This window comes from Mirounga angustirostris, unplaced genomic scaffold, assembly GCF_029215605.1.
Source record: "Mirounga angustirostris isolate CCGP_5_RB_7025 unplaced genomic scaffold, mMirAng1.0.hap1 SCAF_11, whole genome shotgun sequence".
Classification (NCBI taxonomy): Eukaryota; Metazoa; Chordata; class Mammalia; order Carnivora; family Phocidae; genus Mirounga; species Mirounga angustirostris.
The window spans coordinates 50,750,314-50,772,035 of NW_026991719.1; positions in this window are offsets into that span (position 1 = coordinate 50,750,314).

Below are 21,722 nucleotides of genomic sequence, written 5' to 3' on the forward strand. Positions count from 1 at the left end.
CTCGCCAACACAGCCTCAGGTGTGTGTGGTGTGTGTCTGGGTCTCTTGCGTGCACCGGCGAGTCCGTCCCTTTCCGTGTCCCCATCCGTATCCAGGTCAGGGTCTCTGTGTCTGTTCGGGGGTTCAGAGCGGGTCTGTGTGTTGAATCCTCGGTCTCCCCGTGTCTCTCTCTTCCTCTCTCGCTCCGACTACCCCTCCGTGTGTCTCTCTGTTTTCCCTGAGTGTCTGTGTGTGTGTCTCTGTCAGCCGGGCTCCCGTATCTCTCAGTCCTGTCCTGGTGATGGGGGGTGCGTGGGGGGGGTGTCAGGGGAAGGTTGGCGGGGGAGGGGCCACGGGGGTGGACTGCTGCCCAGGGTCTCTGGTGGCGCCCTTGACTTCGTGCTGCCTTTGAGCAAGGCGGGGTGGCTTGCTACCCTAGACCCAGGGCTGCGGTTGGGGAGTTGGGGGCGCTGAGTACACTCCCCATGCCTGCCTCGAAGACCGAACGCCCCCACAAGGCATCTCGGGTGCCAAACCACAGCGGCGGCGGCGGCGGAGGAGGAGGAGGAAGAGGAGGAGGAGGAGGAGGAGGAGGAGGAGGAGGAGGAGGAGGCGGCGGGAGCGACGGCGGCGGGGGTGGTCCGGCTGGGAAGTCCAGAGACAGTTGGGGAGATCGCCGGGACTTACGCGATTCCGAGGGGCTGGAGGCGCCTCACCCCAAGACAGGCTCGCAGGCACGCAGGAGCAAAGCCCAGGGCAGGCGGAGGGGTGACAAGAGGAGCACGCTGGGGCTCAGAGGCCCAGAGCAGTGTGCTGTGGGTCGCGGCAGCAGCCTCTCACGCCTATGGCCCTAGCGGCCTGATGGCAGCGCATCTCTTCTGCTCTTGGAAGCTAAGCAGGGTCGGATCCGCTCAGGACTTGGATGGGAGACCGTTCCCGGGTGCCCTGCACTCTTGTTCTGAGGCTACTTTCTTGGCTTTTTTCTTTCTCCTTCGGCCTCCCTTCTTCTCCCTGTGCCTCCACCGCCCCCCTTTGCCCAGCAAGCCTTCCTCCAAACATCCCTTGCCCCGTTGCCCCCTTACCCCCGGGCACCCCACGGCGGTTCACAGGCCCGCTGGAGCCACCCGCTGCAGCGACAGGCGGCTCCAACCCAGCTCCTCCAACTCCAAGACACAAGGCCCACCCTCACAGGAACCAGTGGGGCTCGCTGGGGGGCGATGGGAAGGGGGTGGGGAGGCTGAGGCGGCAGAGAGGGCAGCCGCTACGGAGGGAGGGAGTGGGCGAAGGTGGCGAGGACTGGGGGGACGATGGGGCGGGGGGAGCGCGTGCGGGAGTTCACACTGCCTCCCATGCGTGCACTCCCTGGTTCCTGGCCTTGGGGCCCTCATGCCGCCGCCCCTAGCCATTCCCTTGGGCCGCCCTGGATGCCCAAGCCGCCGGACAACCGGCTCCACCTGGTGACTGGGCACGCCTACACCTTCTCCCACCAGCCCTGGGCTGCGCTCCAGCCCCACAGGGCCTTCTCTTCCTTCCCGCCGACCACCGTCCCTTTGCGCCTCGCCCCGCCCTGGGCCCTCGCTCCCTCTGCCCAGCACCAAAGATGGCCGACCCCCGTGGCCCTCGGGGCCGCTGGCACCCTGGGCCGAAGTCCTTCTCCCCACAGCAGCGCAGCTAACAGCGAGGCCCGCTCTCTCAGCGAGGCAGTGGGGGCGCGCCCGGCACCACGGCGTCGGCGTCGAGGGGTACCCCCAAATAAACGACGAGACCAAGGAAAGAGTCCCCCGCATGTCCCCAGGCCAGTGTAGTTGCTGGGCAGGCATGGGAGCAGAAGGGGATTCCAGGCAACTTGGCTGTGCTTCCTGGCGCTCCGAGGGGCTCCTCTAGCAGCACCAGGGCGCGGTCAGCTTGCCAAAACCTGGCCAAGCTCCACCACACCCCCAGAGGCTACCTGCCTCGCCAACACAGCGTCCGGTGTGTGTGGTGTGTGTCTGGGTCCCTTGCGTGCACCGGCGAGTCTGTCCCTTTCCGTATCCCCATCCGCATCCAGGTCAGGGTCTCTGTGTGTCTGTTCGGGGGTTCAGTGCGGGTCTGGGTGTTGGATCCTCGGTCTCCCCGTGTCTCTCTCTTCCTCTCGCTCCGACTACCCCTCCGTGTGCCTCTCTGTCTTTCCCTGTGTATCTGTGTGTCTGTCTCTGTCAGCCGGGCTCCCGTATCTCTCAGTCCTGTCCTGGTTATGGGGGGTGCGTGGGGGGGTGTCAGGGGAAGGTTGGCGGGGGAGGGGCCACGGGGGTGGACTGCTGCCCAGGGTCTCTGGTTGGGGAGTTCGGGGCGCTGAGAACACTCCGCATGCCTGCCTCCAAGACCGAACGCCCCCCCTAGGCATCTCGGGTTCCAAACCACAGTGGCGGCGACGGCGGCGGCGTAGGAGGAGGCGGCCGCGGAGGGGGCGGTCCTTCTGGGAAGTCCAGAGACAGTTGGGGAGATCGCCAGGACTTCCGCGACTCCGAGATGCTGGAGGAGCCTGACCCCAAGGCAGGCTCGCAGGCACGCAGGAGCAAAGGCCAGGGCAGGCGGAGGGGTTGACGAGAGGAGCACGCTGGGGCCCGGAGGCCCAGAGCAGTCTGCTGTGGGTTGCAGCAGCAGCCTCTCAGTCCTATGGCCCTAGTGGCCTGATGGCAGCGCATCTCTTCTGCTCTTGGAAGCTAAGCAGGGTCGGATCCGCTCAGGACTTGGATGGGAGACCGTTCCCGGGTGCCCTGCACTCTTGTTCTGAGGCTACTTTCTTGGCTTTTTTCTTTCTCCTTCGGCCTCCCTTCTTCTCCCTGTGCCTCCACCGCCCCCCTTTGCCCAGCAAGCCTTCCTCCAGACATCTCTTGCCCCGCTGCCCCCTTACCCCCGGGCACCCCACGGCGGTTCACAGTCCCGCTGGAGCCGCCCGCTGCAGCGACAGGCGGCTCCAACCCAGCTCCTCCAACTCCAAGTCACAAGTCCGAACCTCACAGAAACCAGTGGGGCTCGCTCGGGGGCGATGGGATCGGGTGTGGAGGCTGAGGCAGCAGAGAGGGCAGCCGCTACGGAGGGAGGGAGTGGGCGAAGGTGGCGAGGACTGGGGGGGCGATGGGGCGGGGGGAGCGCGTGCGGGAGTTCACCCTGCCTCCCATGCGTGCACTTCCTTGTTCCTGGCCTTGGGGCCCTCATGCCGCCGCCACTCGCCAATCCCTTGGGCCGCCCTGGTTGCACAAACCGCCGGACAACCGGCTCCACCTGGTGACTGGGCACGCCTACACCTTCTCCCACCAGCCCTGGGCTGCGCTCCAGCCCCACAGGGCCTTCTCTTCCTTCCCGCCGACCACCGTCCCTTTGCCCCTGGCCCCGCCCTGGGCCCTCGCTCCCTCTGCCCAGCACCAAAGATGGCCGACCCCCGTGGCCCTCGGGGCCGCTGGCACCCTGGGCCGAAGTCCTTCTCCCCACAGCAGCGCAGCTAACAGCGAGGCCCGCTCCCTCAGCAAGGCAGTGGGGGCGCGCCCGGCACCACGGCATCGGAGTCGAGGGGTACCCCCAAATAAACGACGAGACCAAGGAAAGAGTCCCCCGCATGCCCCCAGGCCAGTGTGGTTGCTGGGCAGGCATGGGAGCAGAAGGGGATTCCAGGCAACTTGGCTGTGCTTCCTGGCGCTCCGAGGGGCTCCTCTAGCAGCACCAGGGCGCGGTCAGCTTGCCAAAACCTGGCCAAGCTCCACCACACCCCCAGAGGCTAGCTGCCTCGCCAACACAGCCTCCGGTGTGTGTGGTGTGTGTCTGGGTCCCTTGCGTGCACCGGCGAGTCCGTCCCTTTCCGTGTCCCCATCCGCATCCAGGTCAGGGTCTCTGTCTGTCTGTTCGGGGGTTCAGTGCGGGTCTGTGTGTTGGATCCTCGTTCTCCCCGTGTCTCTCTCTTCCTCTCTCGCTCCGACTACCCCTCCGTGTGCCTCTCTGTCTTTCCCTGTGTGTCTGTGTGTCTGTCTCTGTCAGCCGGGCTCCCGTATCTCTCACTCCTGTCCTGGTGATGGGGGGTGCGTGGGGGGTTGTCAGGGAAAGGTTGGCGGGGGAGGGGCCACGGGGGTGGACTGCTGCCCAGGGTCTCTGGTTGGGGAGTTCGGGCGCTGTGAACACTCCGCATGCCTGCCTCCAAGACCGAACGCCCCCCCTAGGCATCTCGGGTTCCAAACCACAGTGGCGGCGGCGGCGGCGGCGTAGGAGGAGGCGACGGCGGCGGGAGCGGCAGCGGAGGGGGCGGTCCGGCTGGGAAGTCCAGAGACAGTTGGGGAGATCGCCGGGACTTCTGCGACTCTGAGATGCTGGAGGCGCCTCACCCCAAGGCAGGCGCGCAGGCACGCAGGAGCCAAGGCCAGGGCAGGCGGAGGGGTTGACGAGAGGAGCACGCTGGGGCTCGGAGGCCAAGAGCAGTCTGCTGTGGGTCGCAGCAGCAGCCTCTCAGGCCTCTGGCCCTAGCGGCCTGATGGCAGCGCATCTCTTCTGCTCTTGGAAGCTAAGCAGGGTCGGATCCGCTCAGGACTTGGATGGGAGACCGTTCCCGGGTGCCCTGCACTCTTGTTCTGAGGCTACTTTCTTGGCTTTTTTCTTTCTCCTTCGGCCTCCCTTCTTCTCCCTGTGCCTCCACCGCCCCCCTTTGCCCAGCAAGCCTTCCTCCAAACATCCCTTGCCCCGTTGCCGCCTTACCCCCGGGCACCCCACGGCGGTTCACAGGCCCGCTGGAGCCGCCCGCTGCAGCGACAGGCGGCTCGAATCCAGCTCCTCCAACTCCAAGTCACAAGGCCCACCCTCACAGGAACCAGTGGGGCTCGCTGGGGGGCGATGGGAACGGGGTGTGGAGGCTGAGGCCTCAGAGAGGGCAGCCGCTACGGAGGGAGGGAGTGGGCGAAGGTGGCGAGGACTGGGGGGCGATGGGGAGGGGGGAGCGCGTACGGGAGTTCACCCTGCCTCCCATGCGTGCACTCCCTCGTTCCTGCCCTTGGGGCCCTCATGCCGCCGCCCCTCGCCTTTCCCTTGGGTCGCCCTGGATGCCCAAGCCACCGGACAACCGGCTCCCCCTGGTGACTGGGCACGCCTACACGTTCTCCCACCAGCCCTGCGCTGCGCTCCAGCCCCGCAGGGCCTTCTCTTCCTTCCCGCCGACCACCGTCCCTTTGCCCCTGGGCCGCGCCCTGGGCCCTCCCTCCATCTGCCCAGCACCAAAGATGGCCGACCGCCCTGGCCCTCGGGGCCGCTGGCACCCTGGGCCGAAGTCTTTCTCCCCACAGCAGCGCAGCTAACAGCAAGGCCCCCTCCCTCAGCAAGGCAGTGGGGGCGCGCCCGGCAACACGGCGTCGGCGTCGAGGGGTACCCCCAAATAAACGACGAGACCAAGGAAAGAGTCCCCCGCATGCCCCCAGGCCAGTGTGGTTGCTGGGCAGGCATGGGAGCAGAAGGGGATTCCAGGCAACTTGGCTGTGCTTCCTGGCGCTCCGAGGGGCTCCTCTAGCAGCACCAGGGAGCGGTCAGCTTGCCAAAACCTGGCCAAGCTCCACCACACCCCCAGAGCCTAGCTGCCTCGCCAACACAGCCTCCGGTGTGTGTGGTGTGTGTCTGGGTCCCTTGCGTGCACCGGCGAGTCTGTCCCTTTCCGTATCCCATTCCGCATCCAGGTCAGGGTCTCTCTGTGTCTGTTCGGGGGTTCAGTGCGGGTCTGAGTGTTGGATCCTCGTTCTCCTCGTGTCTCTCTCTTCCTCTCTCGCTCCGACTACCCCTCCGTGTGCCTCTCTGTCTTTCCCTGTGTGTCTGTGTGTCTGTCTCTGTCAGCCGGGCTCCTGTATCTCTCAGTCCTGTCCTGGTGATGGGGGGTGCGTGGGGGGGGTGTCAGGGGATGGTTGGCGGGGGAGGGGCCACGGGGGTGGACTGCTGCCCAGGGTCTCTGGTTGGGGAGTTCGGGGCGCTGTGAACACTCCGCATGCCTGCCTCCAAGACCGAACGCCCCCCCTAGGCATCTCGGGTTCCAAACCACAGTGGCGGCGGTGGCGGCGGCGTAGGAGGAGGCGGCGGCGGCGGGAGCGGCGGCGGAGGGGGCGGTCCGCCTGGGAAGTCCAGAGACAGTTGGGGAGATCGCCGGGACTTCTGCGACTCTGAGATGCTGGAGGCGCCTCACCCCAAGGCAGGCTCGCAGGCACGCAGGAGCAAAGGCCAGGGCAGGCGGAGGGGTTGACGAGAGGAGCACGCTGGGGCTCGGAGGCCAAGACCAGTCTGCTGTGGGTCGCAGCAGCAGCCTCTCAGGCCTCTGGCCCTAGCGGCCTGATGGCAGCGCATCTCTTCTGCTCTTGGAAGCTAAGCAGGGTCGGATCCGCTCAGGACTTGGATGGGAGACCGTTCCCGGGTGCCCTGCACTCTTGTTCTGAGGCTACTTTCTTGGCTTTTTTCTTTCTCCTTCGGCCTCCCTTCTTCTCCCTGTGCCTCCACCGCCCCCCTTTGCCCAGCAAGCCTTCCTCCAAACATCCCTTGCCCCGTTGCCCCCTTACCCCCGGGCACCCCACGGCGGTTCACAGGCCCGCTGGAGCCGCCCGCTGCAGCGACAGGCGGCTCCAACCCAGCTCCTCCAACTCCAAGTCACAAGGCCCAAGCTCACAGGAAACAGTGGGGCTCGCTGGGGGGCGATGGGAAGGGGGTGGGGAGGCTGTGGCGGCAGAGAGGGCTGCCGCTTCTGAGGGAGGGAGTGGGCGAAGGTGGCGAGGACTGGGGGGGCGATGGGGTGGGGGGAGCGCGTGCGGGAGTTCACCCTGCCTCCCATGCCTGCACTCCCTGGTTCCTGGCCTTGGGGCCCTCATGCCGCCGCCCCTCGCCATTCCCTTGGGCCGCCCTGGATGCCCAAGCCGCCGAACAACCGGCTCCCCCTGGTGACTGGGCACGCCTACACCTTCTCCCACCAGCCCTGGGCTGCACTCCAGCCCCGCAGGGCCTTCTCTTCATTCCCGCCGACCACCGTCCCTTTGCCCCTGGGCCCCGCCCTGGGCCCTCGCTCCCTCTGCCCAGCACCAAAGATGGCCGACCGCCCTGGCCCTCGGGGCCGCTGGCACCCTGGGCCGAAGTCCTTCTCCCCACAGCAGCGCAGCTAACAGCGAGGCCCGCTCCCTCAGCAAGGCAGTGGGGGCGCGCCCGGCACCACGGCATCGGAGTCGAGGGGTACCCCCAAATAAACGACGAGACCAAGGAAAGAGTCCCCCGCATGCCCCCAGGCCAGTGTGGTTGCTGGGCAGGCATGGGAGCAGAAGGGGATTCCAGGCAACTTGGCTGTGCTTCCTGGCGCTCCGAGGGGCTCCTCTAGCAGCACCAGGGCGCGGTCAGCTTGCCAAAACCTGGCCAAGCTCCACCACACCCCCAGAGGCTAGCTGCCTCGCCAACACAGCCTCCGGTGTGTGTGGTGTGTGTCTGGGTCCCTTGCGTGCACCGGCGAGTCCGTCCCTTTCCGTGTCCCCATCCGCATCCAGGTCAGGGTCTCTGTCTGTCTGTTCGGGGGTTCAGTGCGGGTCTGTGTGTTGGATCCTCGTTCTCCCCGTGTCTCTCTCTTCCTCTCTCGCTCCGACTACCCCTCCGTGTGCCTCTCTGTCTTTCCCTGTGTGTCTGTGTGTCTGTCTCTGTCAGCCGGGCTCCCGTATCTCTCAGTCCTGTCCTGGTGATGGGGGGTGCGTGGGGGGTTGTCAGGGAAAGGTTGGCGGGGGTGGGGCCACGGGGGTGGACTGCTGCCCAGGGTCTCTGGTTGGGGAGTTCGGGCGCTGTGAACACTCCGCATGCCTGCCTCCAAGACCGAACGCCCCCCCTAGGCATCTCGGATTCCAAACCACAGTGGCGGCGGCGGCGGCGGCGTAGGAGGAGGCGACGGCGGCGGGAGCGGCGGCGGAGGGGGCGGTCCGGCTGGGAAGTCCAGAGACAGTTGCGGAGATCGCCGGGACTTCTGCGACTCTGAGATGCTGGAGGCGCCTCACCCCAAGGCAGGCTCGCAGGCACGCAGGAGCCAAGGCCAGGGCAGGCGGAGGGGTTGACGAGAGGAGCACGCTGGGGCTCGGAGGCCAAGAGCAGTCTGCTGTGGGTCGCAGCAGCAGCCTCTCAGGCCTCTGGCCCTAGCGGCCTGATGGCAGCGCATCTCTTCTGCTCTTGGAAGCTAAGCAGGGTCGGATCCGCTCAGGACTTGGATGGGAGACCGTTCCCGGGTGCCCTGCACTCTTGTTCTGAGGCTACTTTCTTGGCTTTTTTCTTTCTCCTTCGGCCTCCCTTCTTCTCCCTGTGCCTCCACCGCCCCCCTTTGCCCAGCAACCCTTCCTCCAAACATCCCTTGCCCCGTTGCCGCCTTACCCCCGGGCACCCCACGGCGGTTCACAGGCCCGCTGGAGCCGCCCGCTGCAGCGACAGGCGGCTCGAATCCAGCTCCTCCAACTCCAAGTCACAAGGCCCACCCTCACAGGAACCAGTGGGGCTCGCTGGGGGGCGATGGGAACGGGGTGTGGAGGCTGAGGCCTCAGAGAGGGCAGCCGCTACGGAGGGAGGGAGTGGGCGAAGGTGGCGAGGACTGGGGGGCGATGGGGAGGGGGGAGCGCGTACGGGAGTTCACCCTGCCTCCCATGCGTGCACTCCCTCGTTCCTGCCCTTGGGGCCCTCATGCCGCCGCCCCTCGCCTTTCCCTTGGGTCGCCCTGGATGCCCAAGCCACCGGACAACCGGCTCCCCCTGGTGACTGGGCACGCCTACACGTTCTCCCACCAGCCCTGCGCTGCGCTCCAGCCCCGCAGGGCCTTCTCTTCCTTCCCGCCGACCACCGTCCCTTTGCCCCTGGGCCCCGCCCTGGGCCCTCGCTCCCTCTGCCCAGCACCAAAGATGGCCGACCGCCCTGGCCCTTGGGGCCGCTGGCACCCTGGGCCTAAGTCCTTCTCCCCACAGCAGCGCACCTAACAGCGAGGCCCGCTCCCTCAGCAAGGCAGTGGGGGCGCGCCCGGCACCACGGCGTCGGCGTCGAGGGGTACCCCCAAATAAACGACGAGACCAAGGAAAGAGTCCCCCGCATGCCCCCAGGCCAGTGTGGTTGCTGGGCAGGCATGGGAGCAGAAGGGGATTCCAGGCAACTTGGCTGTGCTTCCTGGCGCTCCGAGGGGCTCCTCTAGCAGCACCAGGGCGCGGTCAGCTTGCCAAAACCTGGCCAAGCTCCACCACACCCCCAGAGGCTAGCTGCCTCGCCAACACAGCCTCCGGTGTGTGTGGTGTGTGTCTGGGTCCCTTGCGTGCACCGGCGAGGCTGTCCCTTTCCGTGTCCCCATCCGCATCCAGGTCAGGATCTCTGTGTGTCTGTTCGGGGGTTCAGTGCGGGTCTGTGTGTTGGATCCTCGGTCTCCCCGTGTCTCTCTCTTCCTCTCTCGCTCCGACTACCCCTCCGTGTGTATCTCTGGCTTTCCCTGTGTGTCTTTGTGTCTGTCTATGTCAGCCGGGCTCCCGTATCTCTCAGTCCTGTCCTGGTGATGGGGGGTTCGTGGGGGGGGGGTGTCACGGGAAGGTTAGAGGGGGACGGGCCACGGCGGTGGACTGCTGCCCAGGGTCTCTGGTGGCGCCCTTGACTTCGGGCCGCCATTGAGCAAGGCGGGGTGGCTTGCCACGCTAGACCCAGGGCTGCGGTTGGGGAGTTGGGGGCGCTGAGAACACTCCGCATGCCTGCCTCCAAGACCGAACGCCCCCCCTAGGCATCTCGGGTTCCAAACGACAGCGGCGGCGGAGGCGGCGGTGGCGGCGGGGGAGGAGGAGGAGGAGGAGGAGGAGGAGGAGGCGGCGGCGGGAGCGGCGGCGGAGGGGGCGGTCCTGCTGGGAAGTCCAGAGACACTTGGGGAGATCGCCAGGACTTCTGGGACTCTAAGATGCTGGAGGCGCCTCACCCCAAGGCAGGCTCGCAGGCACGCAGGAGCCAAGGCCAGGGCAGGCAGAGGGGTTGACGAGAGGAGCACGCTGGGGCTCGGAGGCCCAGAGCAGTCTGCTGTGGGTCGCAGCAGCAGCCTCTCAGGCCTCTGGCCCTAGCGGCCTGATGGCAGCGCATCTCTTCTGCTCTTGGAAGCTAAGCAGGGTCGGATCCGCTCAGGACTTGGATGGGAGACCGTTCCCGGGTGCCCTGCACTCTTGTTCTGAGGCTACTTTCTTGGCTTTTTTCTTTCTCCTTCGGCCTCCCTTCTTCTCCCTGTGCCTCCACCGCCCCCCTTTGCCCAGCAAGCCTTCCTCCAAACATCCCTTGCCCCGTTGCCCCCTTACCCCCGGGCACCCCACGGCGGTTCACAGGCCCGCTGGAGCCGCCCGCTGCAGCGACAGGCGGCTCCAACCCAGCTCCTCCAACTCCAAGTCACAAGGCCCACCCTCACAGGAACCAGTGGGGCTCGCTGGGCGGCGATGGGAAGGGGGTGGGGAGGCTGAGGCGGCAGAGAGGGCTGCCGCTTCGGAGGGAGGGAGTGGGCGAAGGTGGCGAGGACTGGGGGGGCGATGGGGCGGGGGGAGCGCGTGCGGGAGTTCACCCTGCCTCCCATGCGTGCACTCCCTGGTTCCTGGCCTTGGGGCCCTCATGCCGCCGCCCCTCGCCATTCCGTTGGGCCGCCCTGGATGCCCAAGCTGCCGAACAACCGGCTCCCCCTGGTGACTGGGCACGCCTACACCTTCTCCCACCAGCCCTGGGCTGCGCTCCAGCCCCGCAGGGCCTTCTCTTCCTTCCCGCCGACCACCGTCCCTTTGCCCCTGGGCCCCGCCCTGGGCCCTCCCTCCCTGTGCCCAGCACCAAAATGGCCGACCGCCCTGGCCCTCGGGGCCGCTGGCACCCTGGGCCGAAGTCCTTCTCCCCACAGCAGCGCAGCTAACAGCAAGGCCCGCTCCCTCAGCAAGGCAGTGGGGGCGCGCCCGGCACCACGGCGTCGGCGTCGAGGGGTACCCCCAAATAAACGACGAGACCAAGGAAAGAGTCCCCCGCATGCCCCCAGGCCAGTGTGGTTGCTGGGCAGGCATGGGAGCAGAAGGGGATTCCAGGCAACTTGGCTGTGCTTCCTGGCGCTCCGAGGGGCTCCTCTAGCAGCACCAGGGCGCGGTGAGCTTGCCAAAACCTGGCCAAGCTCCACCACACCCCCAGAGCCTAGCTGCCTCGCCAACACAGCCTCCGGTGTGTGTGGTGTGTGTCTGGGTCCCTTGCGTGCACCGGCGAGTCCGTCCCTTTCCGTATCCCCATCCGCATCCAGGTCAGGGTCTCTGTGTGTCTGTTCGGGGGTTCAGTGCGGGTCTGAGTGTTGGATCCTCGTTCTCCCCGTGTCTCTCTCTTCCTCTCTCGCTCCGACTACCCCTCCGTGTGCCTGTCTGTCTTTCCCTGTGTGTCTGTGTGTCTGTCTCTGTCAGCCGGGCTCCCGTATCGCTCAGTCCTGTCCTGGTGATGGGGGGTGCGTGGGGGGGGTGTCAGGGGAAGGTTGGCGGGGGAGGGGCCACGGGGGTGGACTGCTGCCCAGGGTCTCTGGTTGGGGAGTTCGGGGCGCTGTGAACACTCCGCATGCCTGCCTCCAAGACCGAACGCCCCCCCTAGGCATCTCGGGTTCCAAACCACAGTGGCAGTGGCGGCGGCGGCGGCGGCGTAGGAGGAGGCGGCGGCGGCGGGAGCGGCGGCGGAGGGGGCGGTCCGGCTGGGAAGTCCAGAGACAGTTGGGGAGATCGCCGGGACTTCTGGGACTCTGAGATGCTGGAGGCGCCTCACCCCAAGGCAGGCTCGCAGGCACGCAGGAGCCAAGGCCAGGGCAGGCGGAGGGGTTGACGAGAGGAGCACGCTGGGGCTCGGAGGCCCAGAGCAGTCTGCTGTGGGTCGCAGCAGCAGCCTCTCAGGCCTCTGGCCCTAGCGGCCTGATGGCAGCGCATCTCTTCTGCTCTTGGAAGCTAAGCAGGGTCGGATCCGCTCAGGACTTGGATGGGAGACCGTTCCCGGGTGCCCTGCACTCTTGTTCTGAGGCTCCTTTCTTGGCTTTTTTCTTTCTCCTTCGGCCTCCCTTCTTCTCCCTGTGCCTCCACCGCCCCCCTTTGCCCAGCAAGCCTTCCTCCAAACATCCCTTGCCCCGTTGCCCCCTTACCCCCGGGCACCCCACGGCGGTTCATAGGCCCGCTGGAGCCGCCCGCTGCAGCGACAGGCGGCTCGAATCCAGCTCCTCCAACTCCAAGTCACAAGGCCCACCCTCACAGGAACCAGTGGGGCTCGCTGGGGGGCGATGGGAACGGGGTGTGGAGGCTGAGGCCTCAGAGAGGGCAGCCGCTACGGAGGGAGGGAGTGGGCGAAGGTGGCGAGGACTGGGGGGCGATGGGGAGGGGGGAGCGCGTGCGGGAGTTCACCCTGCCTCCCATGCGTGCCCTCCCTCGTTCCTGCCCTTGGGGCCCTCATGCCGCCGCCCCTCGCCTTTCCCTTGGGTCGCCCTGGATGCCCAAGCCACCGGACAACCGGCTCCCCCTGGTGACTGGGCACGCCTACACCTTCTCCCACCAGCCCTGCGCTGCGCTCCAGCCCCGCAGGGCCTTCTCTTCCTTCCCGCCGACCACCGTCCCTTTGCCCCTGGGCCCCGCCCTGGGCCCTCGCTCCCTCTGCCCAGCACCAAAGATGGCCGACCGCCCTGGACCTTGGGGCCGCTGGCACCCTGAGCCTAAGTCCTTCTCCCCACAGCAGCGCACCTAACAGCGAGGCCCGCTCCCTCAGCAAGGCAGTGGGGGCGCGCCCGGCACCACGGCGTCGGCGTCGAGGGGTACCCCCAAATAAACGACGAGACCAAGGAAAGAGTCCCCCGCATGCCCCTAGGCCAGTGTAGTTGCTGGGCAGGCATGGGAGCAGAAGGGGATTCCAGGCAACTTGGCTGTGCTTCCTGGCGCTCCGAGGGGCTCCTCTAGCAGCACCAGGGCGCGGTCAGCTTGCCAAAACCTGGCCAAGCTCCACCACACCCCCAGAGGCTAGCTGCCTCGCCAACACAGCCTCCGGTGTGTGTGGTGTGTGTCTGGGTCCCTTGCGTGCACCGGCGAGGCTGTCCCTTTCCGTGTCCCCATCCGCATCCAGGTCAGGATCTCTGTGTGTCTGTTCGGGGGTTCAGTGCGGGTCTGTGTGTTGGATCCTCGGTCTCCCCGTGTCTCTCTCTTCCTCTCTCGCTCCGACTACCCCTCCGTGTGTATCTCTGGCTTTCCCTGTGTGTCTTTGTGTCTGTCTATGTCAGCCGGGCTCCCGTATCTCTCAGTCCTGTCCTGGTGATGGGGGGTTCGTGGGGGGGGGGTGTCACGGGAAGGTTAGAGGGGGACGGGCCACGGCGGTGGACTGCTGCCCAGGGTCTCTGGTGGCGCCCTTGACTTCGGGCCGCCATTGAGCAAGGCGGGGTGGCTTGCCACGCTAGACCCAGGGCTGCGGTTGGGGAGTTGGGGGCGCTGAGAACACTCCGCATGCCTGCCTCCAAGACCGAACGCCCCCCCTAGGCATCTCGGGTTCCAAACGACAGCGGCGGCGGAGGCGGCGGTGGCGGCGGGGGAGGAGGAGGAGGAGGAGGAGGAGGAGGAGGCGGCGGCGGGAGCGGCGGCGGAGGGGGCGGTCCTGCTGGGAAGTCCAGAGACACTTGGGGAGATCGCCAGGACTTCTGGGACTCTAAGATGCTGGAGGCGCCTCACCCCAAGGCAGGCTCGCAGGCACGCAGGAGCCAAGGCCAGGGCAGGCAGAGGGGTTGACGAGAGGAGCACGCTGGGGCTCGGAGGCCCAGAGCAGTCTGCTGTGGGTCGCAGCAGCAGCCTCTCAGGCCTCTGGCCCTAGCGGCCTGATGGCAGCGCATCTCTTCTGCTCTTGGAAGCTAAGCAGGGTCGGATCCGCTCAGGACTTGGATGGGAGACCGTTCCCGGGTGCCCTGCACTCTTGTTCTGAGGCTACTTTCTTGGCTTTTTTCTTTCTCCTTCGGCCTCCCTTCTTCTCCCTGTGCCTCCACCGCCCCCCTTTGCCCAGCAAGCCTTCCTCCAAACATCCCTTGCCCCGTTGCCCCCTTACCCCCGGGCACCCCACGGCGGTTCACAGGCCCGCTGGAGCCGCCCGCTGCAGCGACAGGCGGCTCCAACCCAGCTCCTCCAACTCCAAGTCACAAGGCCCACCCTCACAGGAACCAGTGGGGCTCGCTGGGCGGCGATGGGAAGGGGGTGGGGAGGCTGAGGCGGCAGAGAGGGCTGCCGCTTCGGAGGGAGGGAGTGGGCGAAGGTGGCGAGGACTGGGGGGGCGATGGGGCGGGGGGAGCGCGTGCGGGAGTTCACCCTGCCTCCCATGCGTGCACTCCCTGGTTCCTGGCCTTGGGGCCCTCATGCCGCCGCCCCTCGCCATTCCGTTGGGCCGCCCTGGATGCCCAAGCTGCCGAACAACCGGCTCCCCCTGGTGACTGGGCACGCCTACACCTTCTCCCACCAGCCCTGGGCTGCGCTCCAGCCCCGCAGGGCCTTCTCTTCCTTCCCGCCGACCACCGTCCCTTTGCCCCTGGGCCCCGCCCTGGGCCCTCCCTCCCTGTGCCCAGCACCAAAATGGCCGACCGCCCTGGCCCTCGGGGCCGCTGGCACCCTGGGCCGAAGTCCTTCTCCCCACAGCAGCGCAGCTAACAGCAAGGCCCGCTCCCTCAGCAAGGCAGTGGGGGCGCGCCCGGCACCACGGCGTCGGCGTCGAGGGGTACCCCCAAATAAACGACGAGACCAAGGAAAGAGTCCCCCGCATGCCCCCAGGCCAGTGTGGTTGCTGGGCAGGCATGGGAGCAGAAGGGGATTCCAGGCAACTTGGCTGTGCTTCCTGGCGCTCCGAGGGGCTCCTCTAGCAGCACCAGGGCGCGGTGAGCTTGCCAAAACCTGGCCAAGCTCCACCACACCCCCAGAGCCTAGCTGCCTCGCCAACACAGCCTCCGGTGTGTGTGGTGTGTGTCTGGGTCCCTTGCGTGCACCGGCGAGTCCGTCCCTTTCCGTGTCCCCATCCGCATCCAGGTCAGGGTCTCTGTCTGTCTGTTCGGGGGTTCAGTGCGGGTCTGTGTGTTGGATCCTCGTTCTCCCCGTGTCTCTCTCTTCCTCTCTCGCTCCGACTACCCCTCCGTGTGCCTCTCTGTCTTTCCCTGTGTGTCTGTGTGTCTGTCTCTGTCAGCCGGGCTCCCGTATCTCTCAGTCCTGTCCTGGTGATGGGGGGTGCGTGGGGGGTTGTCAGGGGAAGGTTGGCGGGGGTGGGGCCACGGGGGTGGACTGCTGCCCAGGGTCTCTGGTTGGGGAGTTCGGGGCGCTGTGAACACTCCGCATGCCTGCCTCCAAGACCGAACGCCCCCCCTAGGCATCTCGGGTTCCAAACCACAGTGGCGGCGGCGGCGGCGGCGTAGGAGGAGGCGGCGGCGGCGGGAGCGGCGGCGGAGGGGGCGGTCCGGCTGGGAAGTCCAGAGACAGTTGGGGAGATCGCCGGGACTTCTGGGACTCTGAGATGCTGGAGGCGCCTCACCCCAAGGCAGGCTCGCAGGCACGCAGGAGCCAAGGCCAGGGCAGGCGGAGGGGTTGACGAGAGGAGCACGCTGGGGCTCGGAGGCCAAGAGCAGTCTGCTGGGAGTCGCAGCATCAGCCTCTCAGGCCTTTGGCCCTAGCGGCCTGATGGCAGCGCATCTCTTCTGCTCTTGGAAGCTAAGCAGGGTCGGATCCGCTCAGGACTTGGATGGGAAACCGTTCCCGGGTGCCCTGCACTCTTGTTCTGAGGCTACTTTCTTGGCCTTTTTCTTTCTCCTTCGGCCTCCCTTCTTCTCCCTGTGCCTCCACCGCCCCCCTTTGCCCAGCAAGCCTTCCTCCAAACATCCCTTGCCCCGTTGCCCCCTTACCCCCGGGCACCCCACGGCGGTTCATAGGCCCGCTGGAGCCGCCCGCTGCAGCGACAGGCGGCTCGAATCCAGCTCCTCCAACTCCAAGTCACAAGGCCCACCCTCACAGGAACCAGTGGGGCTCGCTGGGGGGCGATGGGAACGGGGTGTGGAGGCTGAGGCCTCAGAGAGGGCAGCCGCTACGGAGGGAGGGAGTGGGCGAAGGTGGCGAGGACTGGGGGGCGATGGGGAGGGGGGAGCGCGTGCGGGAGTTCACCCTGCCTCCCATGCGTGCCCTCCCTCGTTCCTGCCCTTGGGGCCCTCATGCCGCCGCCCCTCGCCTTTCCCTTGGGTCGCCCTGGATGCCCAAGCCACCGGACAACCGGCTCCCCCTGGTGACTGGGCACGCCTACACCTTCTCCCACCAGCCCTGCGCTGCGCTCCAGCCCCGCAGGGCCTTCTCTTCCTTCCCGCCGACCACCCTCCCTTTGCCCCTGGGCCCCGCCCTGGGCCCTCGCTCCCTCTGCCCAGCACCAAAGATGGCCGACCGCCCTGGACCTTGGGGCCGCTGGCACCCTGAGCCTAAGTCCTTCTCCCCACAGCAGCGCACCTAACAGCGAGGCCCGCTCCCTCAGCAAGGCAGTGGGGGCGCGCCCGGCACCACGGCGTCGGCGTCGAGGGGTACCCCCAAATAAACGACGAGACCAAGGAAAGAGTCCCCCGCATGCCCCCAGGCCAGTGTAGTTGCTGGGCAGGCATGGGAGCAGAAGGGGATTCCAGGCAACTTGGCTGTGCTTCCTGGCGCTCCGAGGGGCTCCTCTAGCAGCACCAGGGCGCGGTCAGCTTGCCAAAACCTGGCCAAGCTCCACCACACCCCCAGAGGCTAGCTGCCTCGCCAACACAGCCTCCGGTGTGTGTGGTGTGTGTCTGGGTCCCTTGCGTGCACCGGCGAGGCTGTCCCTTTCCGTGTCCCCATCCGCATCCAGGTCAGGATCTCTGTGTGTCTGTTCGGGGGTTCAGTGCGGGTCTGTGTGTTGGATCCTCGGTCTCCCCGTGTCTCTCTCTTCCTCTCTCGCTCCGACTACCCCTCCGTGTGTATCTCTGGCTTTCCCTGTGTGTCTTTGTGTCTGTCTATGTCAGCCGGGCTCCCGTATCTCTCAGTCCTGTCCTGGTGATGGGGGGTTCGTGGGGGGGGGGTGTCACGGGAAGGTTAGAGGGGGACGGGCCACGGCGGTGGACTGCTGCCCAGGGTCTCTGGTGGCGCCCTTGACTTCGGGCCGCCATTGAGCAAGGCGGGGTGGCTTGCCACGCTAGACCCAGGGCTGCGGTTGGGGAGTTGGGGGCGCTGAGAACACTCCGCATGCCTGCCTCCAAGACCGAACGCCCCCCCTAGGCATCTCGGGTTCCAAACGACAGCGGCGGCGGAGGCGGCGGTGGCGGCGGGGGAGGAGGAGGAGGAGGAGGAGGAGGAGGAGGAGGAGGCGGCGGCGGGAGCGGCGGCGGAGGGGGCGGTCCTGCTGGGAAGTCCAGAGACACTTGGGGAGATCGCCAGGACTTCTGCGACTCTGAGATGCTGGAGGCGCCTCACCCCAAGGCAGGCTCGCAGGCACGCAGGAGCAAAGCACAGGGCAGGTGGAGGGGTGACAAGAGGAGCACGCTGGGGCCCGGAGGCCCAGAGCAGTCTGATGTGGGTCGCAGCAGCAGCCTCTCAGGCCTATGGCCCTAGTGGCCTGATGGCAGCGCATCTCTTCTGCTCTTGGAAGCTAAGCAGGGTCGGATCCGGTCAGGACTTGGATGGGAGACCGTTCCCGGGTGCCCTGGACTCTGGTTCTGAGGCTACTTTCTTGGCTTTTTTCTTTCTCCTTCGGCCTCCCTTCTTCTCCCTGTGCCTCCACCGCCCCCCTTTGCCCAGCAAGCCTTCCTCCAAACATCCCTTGCTCCGCTGCCCCCTTACTCCCGGGCACCCCACGGCGATTCACAGGCCCGCTGGAGCCGCCCGCTGCAGGGACTGGCGGCTCCAACCCAGCTCCTCCAACTCCAAGCAACAAGGCCCACCCTCACAGGAACCAGTGGGGCTCGCTGGGCGGCGATGGGAACGGGGTGGGGAGGTTGAGGCAGCAGAGAGGACAGCCGCAACGGAGGGAGGGAGTGGGCGAAGGTGGCGAGGACTGGGGGGGCGTTGGGGCGGGGGGAGGGCGTGCGGGAGTTGACCCTGCCTCCCATGCGTGCACTCCCTGGTTCCTGGCCTTGGGGCCCTCATGCCGCCGCCCCTCGCCATTCCCTTGGGCCGCCCTGGATGCCCAAGCCGCCGGACAACCGGCTCCCCCTGGTGACTGGGCACGCCTACACCTTCTCCCACCAGCCCTGGGCTGCACTCCAGCTCCGCAGGGCCTTCTCTTCCTTCCCGCCGACCACCGTCCCTTTGCCCCTGGGCCCCGCCCTGGGCCCTCCCTCCCTCTGCCCAGCACCAAAGATGGCCGACCGCCCTGGCCCTCGGGGCCGCTGGCACCCTGGGCCGAAGTCTTTCTCCCCACAGCAGCGCAGCTAACAGCAAGGCCCCCTCCCTCAGCAAGGCAGTGGGGGCGCGCCCGGCACCACGGCGTCGGCGTCGAGGGGTACCCCCAAATAAACGACGAGACCAAGGAAAGAGTCCCCCGCATGCCCCCAGGCCAGTGTGGTTGCTGGGCAGGCATGGGAGCAGAAGGGGATTCCAGGCAACTTGGCTGTGCTTCCTGGCGCTCCGAGGGGCTCCTCTAGCAGCACCAGGGCGCGGTGAGCTTGCCAAAACCTGGCCAAGCTCCACCACACCCCCAGAGCCTAGCTGCCTCGCCAACACAGCCTCCGGTGTGTGTGGTGTGTGTCTGGGTCCCTTGCGTGCACCGGCGAGTCCGTCCCTTTCCGTATCCCCATCCGCATCCAGGTCAGGGTCTCTGTGTGTCTGTTCGGGGGTTCAGTGCGGGTCTGAGTGTTGGATCCTCGTTCTCCCCGTGTCTCTCTCTTCCTCTCTCGCTCCGACTACCCCTCCGTGTGCCTGTCTGTCTTTCCCTGTGTGTCTGTGTGTCTGTCTCTGTCAGCCGGGCTCCCGTATCGCTCAGTCCTGTCCTGGTGATGGGGGGTGCGTGGGGGGGGTGTCAGGGGAAGGTTGGCGGGGGAGGGGCCACGGGGGTGGACTGCTGCCCAGGGTCTCTGGTTGGGGAGTTCGGGGCGCTGTGAACACTCCGCATGCCTGCCTCCAAGACCGAACGCCCCCCCTAGGCATCTCGGGTTCCAAACCACAGTGGCAGTGGCGGCGGCGGCGGCGGCGTAGGAGGAGGCGGCGGCGGCGGGAGCGGCGGCGGAGGGGGCGGTCCGGCTGGGAAGTCCAGAGACAGTTGGGGAGATCGCCGGGACTTCTGGGACTCTGAGATGCTGGAGGCGCCTCACCCCAAGGCAGGCTCGCAGGCACGCAGGAGCCAAGGCCAGGGCAGGCGGAGGGGTTGACGAGAGGAGCACGCTGGGGCTCGGAGGCCCAGAGCAGTCTGCTGTGGGTCGCAGCAGCAGCCTCTCAGGCCTCTGGCCCTAGCGGCCTGATGGCAGCGCATCTCTTCTGCTCTTGGAAGCTAAGCAGGGTCGGATCCGCTCAGGACTTGGATGGGAGACCGTTCCCGGGTGCCCTGCACTCTTGTTCTGAGGCTACTTTCTTGGCTTTTTTCTTTCTCCTTCGGCCTCCCTTCTTCTCCCTGTGCCTCCACCGCCCCCCTTTGCCCAGCAAGCCTTCCTCCAAACATCCCTTGCCCCGTTGCCCCCTTACCCCCGGGCACCCCACGGCGGTTCACAGGCCCGCTGGAGCCGCCCGCTGCAGCGACAGGCGGCTCCAACCCAGCTCCTCCAACTCCAAGTCACAAGGCCCACCCTCACAGGAACCAGTGGGGCTCGCTGGGGGGCGATGGGAAGGGGGTGGGGAGGCTGAGGCGGCAGAGAGGGCTGCCGCTTCGGAGGGAGGGAGTGGGCGAAGGTGGCGAGGACTGGGGGGGCGATGGGGCGGGGGGAGCGCGTGCGGGAGTTCACCCTGCCTCCCATGCGTGCACTCCCTGGTTCCTGGCCTTGGGGCCCTCATGCCGCCGCCCCTCGCCATTCCCTTGGGCCGCCCTGGATGCCCAAGCCGCCGAACAACCGGCTCCCCCTGGTGACTGGGCACGCCTACACCTTCTCCCACCAGCCCTGGGCTGCGCTCCAGCCCCGCAGGGCCTTCTCTTCCTTCCCGCCGACCACCGTCCCTTTGCCCCTGGGCCCCGCCCTGGGCCCTCCCTCCCTCTGCCCAGCACCAAAATGGCCGACCGCCCTGGCCCTCGGGGCCGCTGGCACCCTGGGCCGAAGACCTTCTCCCCACAGCAGCGCAGCTAACAGCAAGGCCCGCTCCCTCAGCAAGGCAGTGGGGGCGCGCCCGGCACCACGGCGTCGGCGTCGAGGGGTACCCCCAAATAAACGACGAGACCAAGGAAAGAGTCCCCCGCATGCCCCCAGGCCAGTGTGGTTGCTGGGCAGGCATGGGAGCAGAAGGGGATTCCAGGCAACTTGGCTGTGCTTCCTGGCGCTCCGAGGGGCTCCTCTAGCAGCACCAGGGCGCGGTCAGCTTGCCAAAACCTGGCCAAGCTCCACCACACCCCCAGAGGCTAGCTGCCTCGCCAACACAGCCTCCGGTGTGTGTGGTGTGTGTCTGGGTCCCTTGCGTGCACCGGCGAGTCCGTCCCTTTCCGTGTCCCCATCCGCATCCAGGTCAGGGTCTCTGTCTGTCTGTTCGGGGGTTCAGTGCGGGTCTGTGTGTTGGATCCTCGTTCTCCCCGTGTCTCTCTCTTCCTCTCTCGCTCCGACTACCCCTCCGTGTGCCTCTCTGTCTTTCCCTGTGTGTCTGTGTGTCTGTCTCTGTCAGCCGGGCTCCCGTATCTCTCAGTCCTGTCCTGGTGATGGGGGGTGCGTGGGGGGTTGTCAGGGGAAGGTTGGCGGGGGTGGGGCCACGGGGGTGGACTGCTGCCCAGGGACTCTGGTTGGGGAGTTCGGGGCGCTGTGAACACTCCGCATGCCTGCCTCCAAGACCGAACGCCCCCCCTAGGCATCTCGGGTTCCAAACCACAGTGGCGGCAGCGGCGGCGGCGGCGTAGGAGGAGGCGACGGCGGCGGGAGCGGCGGCGGAGGGGGCGGTCCGGCTGGGAAGTCCAGAGACAGTTGGGGAGATCGCCGGGACTTCTGCGACTCTGAGATGCTGGAGGCGCCTCACCCCAAGGCAGGCGCGCAGGCACGCAGGAGCCAAGGCCAGGGCAGGCGGAGGGGTTGACGAGAGGAGCACGCTGGGGCTCGGAGGCCAAGAGCAGTCTGCTGGGAGTCGCAGCATCAGCCTCTCAGGCCTTTGGCCCTAGCGGCCTGATGGCAGCGCATCTCTTCTGCTCTTGGAAGCTAAGCAGGGTCGGATCCGCTCAGGACTTGGATGGGAGACGGTTCCCGGGTGCCCTGCACTCTTGTTCTGAGGCTACTTTCTTGGCTTTTTTCTTTCTCCTTCGGCCTCCCTTCTTCTCCCTGTGCCTCCACCGCCCCCCTTTGCCCAGCAAGCCTTCCTCCAAACATCCCTTGCCCCGTTGCCCCCTTACCCCCGGGCACCCCACGGCGGTTCATAGGCCCGCTGGAGCCGCCCGCTGCAGCGACAGGCGGCTCGAATCCAGCTCCTCCAACTCCAAGTCACAAGGCCCACCCTCACAGTTACCAGTGGGGCTCGCTGGGGGGCGATGGGAACGGGGTGTGGAGGCTGAGGCCTCAGAGAGGGCAGCCGCTACGGAGGGAGGGAGTGGGCGAAGGTGGCGAGGACTGGGGGGCGATGGGGAGGGGGGAGCGCGTGCGG